Here is a 10,336-nt window from a genome sequence, read left to right on the forward strand (position 1 = left end):
TCGAAACTGTGGAAAGGTATGTGGAGTGCTTGGGAAATTATGAGACCGTATATTACGTGGAAGGGATTTTCAAGAAAAACAGGCACTTTCAGTAGTCAGGATTCAATTTGGTTTTTAGTTATCTACATCTCAAACCCTTTAATAGAAGACCAACTTAAACTAGCCATCAGACTAAATAAGAGAGGGATTAAGGTTCGGGGAAATATGTAGGATCGAGGTCAAGGCAATTGGTTTGATGACAATACTCTCTTGCGCAAGTACATATTAACCAAATTCAACCTACTTTTAATCAAGGAACGTCAAGGACTTTGGACTAGAGAAAACCTGTGGGTTAGCTAAACCTAACACCGATTCCACTAATCCATGAGGGCCAGGAGGAAATGATCACTCGCCTCAATAAAATGCGCTTCAGGAGAGATGATGAGAGAGTGTGATCCCAAAGGTTTACTAAAGTCTGGGACTGCAACATCCAGAGAAACAATCTTGTCTTCTCTAGCTTATTGTTCACAAGGGGGTATGGATGGCCACTAGGGACAAAAAGGTTGGCCACAAAAATGGATGATGTAATTGGTGTAACAAAGCATAGGAGGATATTCCACATCTTTTTCTCAATTGTCTGCTCTCCAAGGAGCTCTGGGATCTAGTTCATAGACGTCTCGCTCCCTTTCCTTTTAGCTATTCAGTTATTTTACTTGGGGATTCTCCTAACAGGGCCCCACAGAACTAGAACACCATCAAAACCGCTGTTCTTTGGTCAATATGGATGCAAAGATGTAATAAGGTGTTTAATCATATTATAATGGATACTAAAAGTTTATTTGAAATTGTATGCTTGATGACAGGAACGAAGAGGTAATGTCAAGAAGATTGGTCAACTCCACCACCAAATCCAGGAGTGCTTGGCCGTTGCTCTGAGGACAGAATCACAAATGAAGAGACAACTCTGCTGGATCAAGCTTTGACTCTGCTTTGCCTCTCGAAGTAGAAAAAGAAGATTTTTTTTGGAGCAGTCACACCTCACCTCCTGCTTCCACCCTGACCTTGCCTGCACTCTCCTCGACACCCCCCTCTTCAGTACCTATTTCTTTTGTGGTCCCTGCCATCACCCACCAACTCTTGGCACTTGCAGCCACCCAAGTGGTCACCCCCCCTTATGTCCACCCCTTCAAGAGACCTATTTCATGGGCGTATCCCTCTAGTGTATCATATAAAGTCCACCAGGAGACAATTTTGGCAAAAGACTTCTTGGAGCATCTGTGCAAACCTTCTGCCTTTCTTCCAGTTCCTACTATTCTCGTTCTTGCTATTAAAAATGAAACATTTTAATCTATTGAGCCTGTTCTTGTTGTCCCTATTTCTGCTGCTCCCGATCCTGTTGATCCTATTCTTGTTGATCCTGTTCTTATTGATCCTGTTCTTGCTTATCATGTTCCTATTGATCCTATTCCTATTGATCCCATAGCTACTATTCCTGTTCCTAATGTACTTGTTCCTACTGATCACGTTCTTGCTAATCCCAGCCATTATGTCTTGGTTCTTGATGAGCACATGTTTATTTTTGCATGACTGGAGTGTTTTTACTCTAAGAAGTTGTTCTTGCCAAAAGCTCTTTGAGATAGATGTATGTATATATTTCACATCTTAGTCTAAACCCTCATTTTTGGGAAATAATAAAATAAAAATAAAAAAGTTAATTTTCAGACATTATGATAGGGATGATCCACGGGTTGTAGGAGCGTTTGCACAAGGCAAGGGAACAAAAAAAAAAAGAGTATCTCCTTGCAACTCAAAGTAAATACTTTGGTCTATATAATTATGGAGAAATGGATCAAACGATATGGAGACGTAAGAGCTAAAATAGAGGAGGATAGAAAAGCATGGTGAAAGACTAATAGAGGTGGATTTATCCCCTAGAGTTATAAAAAATTCTTGCTAGATGCACCATCAATTGGCTAGAAGATGCTTTCAACAATGCTTATCGAAGAAGAGACATTGTAACAAATAGGGAGGAGACAAATTTGCATGGGGTTGTGATCTACACGTACATAACCTTATTGCTTTTATTTATTATTTTTTATAACCTTCTCCTTTATGTTTAAGCTAAGGAAAAATCAATTACATTGCAGTAACCACCATTTGCTCATGCAATGTGGGCATATGAATGTGGGCATATGGTAGTCACTACTGAGTAGAGAAAATTGATGTAAAATGCACCACAATTGACGAGGAGTCATGGCCAACTTTTCACAAGCCATTAGAGCTAGTGTGAGGGATACAAATCTCATTTCAAGTGTTAAAGGGAAATTTGCCACCCCTTTCGCATGCCTATGAGAGAGAGAGAGAGAGAGAGTTGTCCATGACCCATTCCCACCTGTCCTTGATTGAGCAGCTAAAGCCCCATCAGAATCCCGAGGAGTCAAAAAACCTCTCCCTCTTTGAGGACCTTACACCCCTTGTCAAGGATAATTTGGGGGGGAGAAGAATTAGTGCAAAACACTTGTTTTTTTTTGGGGAACCCGATGCTATGCAGAAAATGTCCAAGTCTAATGTCTTGAAGAGAAGACAGTACAAATCCCCATTCCATTTTGTCGTAAGCTTTGTCACAACTTTTAAAAAGCAGATATCTTGATTCATTTTGTTTGCATGCTCTAAGCCTTCCCACAGGGTCAGAATGGCCTCTAGGATGTTTTTACCTTGAATGAAAGCCCTTTTGTTCTTCCCTTATCCAGTCTTTCATTTTAAATAGTCTGATAGCTAGTGCTTTGACAAAAAATTTGTAGCTAGTATGAAGCATAGTTAATGGTCTCCAGTTCTTTAAGAATTCCTTAGGACCACCTTTGGGTATAAGTTTGATCATGCCTGTGTTGATTCGTGGGTCCAAGAACCCCTTTGTTTTGGACTCCTTCCAGAGAAGAAGAAGACAGGGGCCAACTGTGTCCCAAAACATTTGATAAAATTCAATTGGAAGACCATCCTCACCAAGGTTTTGCCTTTCACCATAGAGGTGACATCACCTTTTAGTTCCTCAAGGGAGAGGTCCCTGTCCAAGAAGATGGAGTCAAACCTTTGAACCATCTTCCTCCTAACCATATTGCACTTTTCTCTCACTCTGCTTTTCTCAGTGGTGAGGCTCTGGGTCCCCAAGTATGCTTTGAAAATGCTCTATGAAAATTTTCCCAATCTCTTCTGGGTTGTAGATTAGGTGATCCTCGTGTCAAAGAGACTCAATCAATTCTTGAGCCTATTTTTTCCTAAGGCAAAGAAACATATGTTCATTAGGTCTGTCGCCTTTTCCTGCCCACCATTCTCTTGTGTAGATTTTGTATTGTGCTGCCTCAATGACCGCTTCTAATCTCAATTTGTCTCTGAAGGCTTTGATCTTTTCCTGTCCATGGGGTGACTCGTCCTCCTCCAACTGCTTGATTTGTTCCTCAAGTCGGTTGCATCTATCATATCTAGCAATATCTATGTGCTTTTTGATGGCTATACATGTTCTTTCTATAGCCCTGATTCATTTTTCTGTAACACTAGCTGTGCCCTTGAAAGCTTTTTCCCAAATTTTGATTATCTTTTGTTGCAAATAGGGTAAGCAAAAGAATGGATTAGCTTTGAACCAAGATTTTCTTCTCTTACCCTGACTTTTATCCAAAGAAATCAAGATTGGTTTATGGTCAAAGAAGGGAAGGGAAACAAGGGCTTCGCTCTTGTAAAACAAAGAGCTGAGTCTGCAATGTCTCTTGAAAAGTAGGCCCTATCTATCCTGGCTTTCTTGTGGAGAAGGCCAAATTGGTTGTTGGTCTAGGTGAAGGAAGTGTCTAACAAAATATCAATAAGCATCGTAGAGTCTTTGAGAGCATTCCACGAAAATATTTCACTACCCCATATAGTGTTTCCTAGGCCGTTCCTCTCTGAGATTTTACCATATTAAAGTTATCTAGAAGAATAGTGTTGTTTTGCAGGACCTTGTCATCCCAAAGAAGAGCCCTTTCCCTTGTAGAGTTGGGGGAATAGATAGAGAAAATCTGACAATTCAGCTCGAGATGGAAAAAGTCATCTCCTATCCCGAAAGTTTCAAAAATGGGAAGAGGGCATGTCATTGCCTTGGTGAGATAAGCTGCTACCCCAAGAACTTTCTCCCTTCTTCATGGTTAGTGCAATACCACTATCTTTTGTTGTCAATTTGACTGAGCTACCAGCAAATCTTAGTCCCTAATACTTTAACCTCCTGTAAAGCTATAAAATCTGGTCTAGGGCATTTTGATCCCAACCATCTTTTAAAAATAGCAGGTTCGATATCATTTATTAACCCCTAAACATTGATACTTAGGAAAGAGAAGTTGTCTTGCATCGATGATTGGGAAGTATTTTTATTCCTTTTCTTCTTGAAACTGATTGGGCTGTTTTGTAGAGATACTGCAAAACCTCTCAACATCCTTCTTTTTTCTCTTTCTATTGAACTCAGTTCGTTTCCTCTGACGTCACCCTCCTTAATTTGCAACTTGGCTTTTCCCAACATGTTGGCTTTTCTATCTTTGATAATTGTAAAAGGAGGACCTTCCTTCTCAATTGTTTCATGTTCAACCTGCTCTAATTGCGCCTCAAAATCTTGGGTAGCAACAACAAATTCTTCTTCTCTTGAGCTATCATCCACCTTATCTTTCATGTTAGTGGTGATCTCTTTGTCCTTTCCTTATGCTTCACCTCCTCTAATCTCATTGGATTTAGAGGTATCTTTACTTTGATTCCCACTACGTTCTCTGGGAGGGATGATATCATGTTGTTTAGTTGGGGCCTAGGGTTCCTGCTAAGTGGACTCTATTCTTTCCTTCTTACGATTACTTCTAGCATGGAAATGTTTGATGAAATGGCCTCCCATGCCACAAAGGAGTCTTGCTCACTTCTGGGTCAGTTCCTTGGGCAGTGTAGTTTTGCACTCCACAAGAAGTTTATGAAGAGTGTCTGTCTCCTTGCCTCCTTTCTAGAGTTGTAGTATGGTCTCTTTCTTCTAGATGGAGTGCGAAGGGAGGGAGTGGAGTGTCACTCTTATCATGAACTGGCTCTTGCATGTCAGTATCCAAAGCACTGCTAATGACTACCTGATGAGACTCAAGATTGATAGCAGGGACTAGACTGATCGGATGGCAGCTGGTGGGACAAGGAGAAAAAGCTTCGGGGGCATTAGAGGGGGAGGCCTTATCAAAGCTGCCATAGCTAGAGGGGGAAACCTTATCCGGACTGCCATCACTAGAGGAGACCATCCTCCTGATCCGTAGAAGAATAACTAAATTTAGTTGTACAAGAAAATCTATAATGTAAAACAGTGGCTCTTACACTAGCCATCCTTCTACCATGCTACCCTCTAATCTGGATTTTAGCCTTACACACTCTTTCAACACCTTCATAAAATATTCCAAGAAAAACATATATTGGCTATGCAAAGTTCTTGTGTATACCACTTCATCTGACAATTGCACGGGTAGATTCTATTGGATGTCCATAATACTTGTGGAAATTACTTTTAATCAAAAATATGTCTTCAATGGCTAGAATTCTCATTTCCAATTCGATGATTTCTTTATCTCTTTTAAACATATCCACTTGCACATTGGAATTAAGTTTTGCAATGAGTAGGGAAGTTGTGAATGCACAATAGAACCTTCAACATACCTTCCAAACACACTGGCCTTGGTGGTAGCATCCCATGCATCTTTAGTATTACATCCCCACAAAAGAAAGTCAAAGTACATACTATATGAAACAACAATGTGTAAGTAAATTTGAAACAATAGTTTAAAGATATTTGAATTCAAGTGCAAATCATGTTATCTATATCATTTTGTGCCAATCTTATGCCTTGAGACTACTTAATTTTCCATTGAAACGAAAGGAACCTTCACTTATGCAAATATGCGTTTGGGGTTTTCTACCCACAATAACATTTTTCACATAGCTCTCTTTTATTTTCGTCAACATCCATGGTGCCTTCGGTAAAATGACCTTGTTGTTGTTACTGTGTTTTGACTAAAATTCCCTTTTGATTCCCATCACTTTCAAGTCCTCTCATGATTTTGGGGTCTCCATCCCCAATCATATGCTTCCATATACTTTTTGTCCAAAAAAAAAATTATATGTGCATCACTCCACAAACTTTCTCCATGCCTTGGACATGCATGATATTTGAACACTTAGAGAGTTATTAAAGTAGAAGACACAAGAAAACACTCTTGAGAAGTGAATGAAGAACACAATCAATCATAAATTGATTCTGGTCTTGAATTCAGAGGTAGAGGATGCCAAAATGGCTTTGGTCACTTGAAAATGATGTTGGCCCAAAGGACTTGCAACGTCATAAACCTCTATTCCATTCCATAAATCTACCAAAGGGGCTAGGTACACATCCATGTTCTTTACCTTTTGCTTGCCTACTAGCACAATGAGTGCCAACAACACACACACACACACACTATACTTATCTTTAAACTTTGGACACTTTCTCTCTATGTGGTCCTATGCTTTCCCATTAGCCAAGATTCTGAACATGCCATCTGTTGGGCTTTTTGGACATGTCGGTCCATAAGTTGGGCCAATAAAGTGCAATAAAACATGTGTTTTTCACCTAGTTATAATAGCCACATGTCACCAAACCTTTCTTGGTATCTTATCCATTTGTGTATATTGCCTGCATTATAGTGTTCCACATTTGGGATGTATGCAATACACTTGTATGCATTCATTTGGGCAAGTATGGATGGAATTCTCCATGGCCAATGCTGCAAGAGCTTACTTTGTGGGGGGGGCGCGTGGGGGGGGGGGGGGGGAGAGAGAGAGAAAGAGAGAGAGAGAGAGAGAGAGAGAGAGACCTAGCTAATGGCACATTACTACAAAGAAAAATGGAGTAATATGTAAACTTTCAATTAGACAAAGTGTCGTCAAACTAATAAGACACTACTTATTCTAACAAAGAAAAACAATTGATATGTAAACTTTCCATTAGAAAAAGTATTTTTTGTTTCTCTTATAGACTCAAGCCTATCGACAGCCACATTTAACATGGTGTTTTGATTGTTCTTCTTAATAGTGCTATATTTGACAAGCTACTATTGCAACTAAAACAGCTTGACAAGACATGCCTTCTTGCCATTAATTTAATGATAAATGAGAAGATAATGAAAAAGGCATTGTTTAATAGGAATTTGGAATGCAAAGACTCTAAAGAAGGCCAACTCATTCTATCATACTAGGAAGCATATGGGTAAATTTAAATATAGAGGGCTTGGTCCATTCAAGATTAAGTGTTTTAGCCTTTAGGAAACACACAAGCTAAAAACTCTTCAATATGTGGAGTTTGGAGGATTCATCACATGATAGCCATCATAGGAGATACTATCTTCCCAATGTCCATTATTAAAAATCAACAAACTCCACCTTAGGAACAAATGATGGTGGATCGAGAAGAGGCCCCTTAGCAGAAACCCTTTTTTATAACTGTAAAAGAAGTGCACATAGTGGTCACCATTAATACAACTCAATAAAAGCCATCGATGACCATTCTACTCCTCCTCAAACATATTAATCAAGCTTTTCAAAGAAAAGAGAGGAGTAGTAGAAAACTCATGATTGTTTAATGGACCATGTATCGTCATTCTTGAATCAAGCATCTCCATCAAATTGTAATCAAAACCTCTTTGAAACTTGATAACACAATGCAAATGTCACAATATAGTAGGGAACTATTCCATGAAAATTGGAGTAAGCTTCAAATTCACTTTTTAATTAGTTGGCATGCCAAGAACACTCAAGGCACTTGACAGGTTGTGCATGCTCATGTACTAGAAAAATCGCATGATTAAAGACCTAGGCTTTATCCATGAAGAAAGAGCAACAACCATCAATGTCAGTTCAAGAGAGCTAATATCCACAATTAGATGCCTTCAAGATTTTTTATCTTCTAAATTTTAGAGACGTCCATACCAAGTTGTTTTGGTAGTACGAATATAGAAGCAATCTCATGTGGAGACAAAGGAGCAACAAATTTATAATCTGAACAATGGCTAGGCACCTTGGATAAAGACAAACATAAGTATGCTCGGCCAAATTTTCCATCCTTTTTATTAGGACCTAATAGAAAAATCCCAAATTGTTCAATTGCTAAAATCACATCAAAGCCTAATGGTGAAGTGGGAAATTATGACCAAGCTATTTTTCAAATGGCTAGAAGCTCATCATCACAGTGTACAATAGGTAGACCTTATCGTGTAGAAGCTAAACCATTGGCCTATTGACATCAATTATACACACATACACCATTACACTCACATCTCTCACATTCTCTAATTCATGGAACATATTCACTTCACTCACATTGTCTCCGGGTAGTAATTCATAGTTCATCTTGTAGTGGATTGTCCCAAAATGGGTTTAGATTCTACTTCACAAATATATATATATATATATATATATAGATAGATAGATAGATAGATAGAGAGAGAGAGAGAGAGAGAGAGAGAGAGAGAGAGAGAGAAAGAGAGAGAGAGAGAGAGAGATTTTATTTTCTTACACATGTACACATGCTTGAAATGTTTTCGATGAATTTATATCATAATGCTATAACTTTAGCATATAAAGCTTGAAATTTTAGCATTTTCAAGGCTCAATTTTATCTTCGATTTGGCATGGAAGTATATGTTATAGTTTCAACATGGCAAGGCTAGCACTCTTAAGGCTACTTTTTTTAGATATTTTAAAGGCCTTACTATTATTACAATTGCTTCATAGCATGCACAAATCCACATAATAAGATCACAAGGTGCCCAACTCTAAAGGTGATACACACAATGAAAGGACTAGCACGTGCACATATGCATGCACGCACATGCACAAATGCACACACACACATGCACATGTGTGACAGACGTACGTACACACACACACACACGTACATGCACATGCACATGCACATGCATATTTACATACACACGTGCATGTTTGCATGCACGCACACACACACGAGTCTTGAGGCTCTATATTTGGTCTTTTTGTTCATACTTTTTACTTCCTAACCCCTAGGGGCAATACCATTATAGAATTTGTTTATTTTTTACTTGGTAATCCAAGTGCATATCCACCACATGGTATGCTACTAGGGATCCCTATTTGTAGGATTTTTTTCCTACCATCAATATCATTGAACATATTTGCCTAGCACATCGCTGATATCATCCTCATTGTTGCCTTCCTAGTCTTCAAAGTGTTCAAATACCCCTATGATCCTAACCCTTAAGCATAATCCCTTGTCTAGACCCATGTGTATCTATGAATTTATGTATGATTTAAAGAATCATTTTCAAACATGAATATTGTCTTCATTGTGTTCAAACTTGCATCTTCTTATACAATTAGCATTCATTAGCTTGATATTTTATGACGACATAACTATCCTTTCCATTCAACTTCATAAAGTGATTATGCAAATACTTTGATATGTAGCATGGATATGCACACGTATTACATGCATGACCTAAGCATTCATAATGTGACATGCAAAGTAGCTTGAGTATGTTCACAGAGTAAGAATTCTATACGTAGAGTGTGCATATCATCCTAGAGGCCTAGAGATAGATGTGACCTTTAATTTTAGGGTGAAAGTCAATGTGATTATGTAAATGTACTATCACTATGTGGAAAGATGATTCATGAACTATTTCTCATTTTCAAAGAATCTAGTTGCAACAATAAGATGAGCTGAACACGTAATATGCATGATTGTATTTTCTTAATGCAAGATATGCATGATTGTATTTTCTTAATGCAAGATATGCATCTTCTCAAAGCTTCTATCAACAAAATAACTTGAAGCATAGATTCATCCATTCATCATAGCAATTCGATGGTAACACACTCTTTGTAAGAACAACCAAGTACCATTGGTCACAATGTAGTTTGTTTGTTCTTGTTGGTGCCACTCTAGGGACTACATCTCTCAGCTCCAAATATCAATCAAGAATTTCTTATGGAGTAGACTTAATGGTTCAGAATATACTAAAGCTAGGGTGGCTTGGGAGATTGATTCTCTCAACCCCAAAGATCAATCAAGAATTTCTTATGGAGTGTAACTTAATGATTCATCAGATGCCAAAGCTAGGGTGGCCTGGGAGACTTTGATTCTCCCTAATCAAGAAGGGGGACTTAATGTCATTGAACCAAATCTACAGTGCAGGGCTTTGCACTACAAGTTTGTGGTGAGGAAATCTATGCTAGGATAGGAGCCTTGGAGATAGTTCTTTATTTAGCCTGTTTCCCCTCCTCCTCAGGTGTGTATTGGATGAACTACACTAGG

This window comes from Dipteris shenzhenensis, chromosome 15 (genome assembly GCF_047967505.1).
Source record: "Dipteris shenzhenensis isolate YYH24624 ecotype China chromosome 15, Dip_SZ_1.0, whole genome shotgun sequence".
Lineage (NCBI taxonomy): Eukaryota > Viridiplantae > Streptophyta > Polypodiopsida > Gleicheniales > Dipteridaceae > Dipteris > Dipteris shenzhenensis.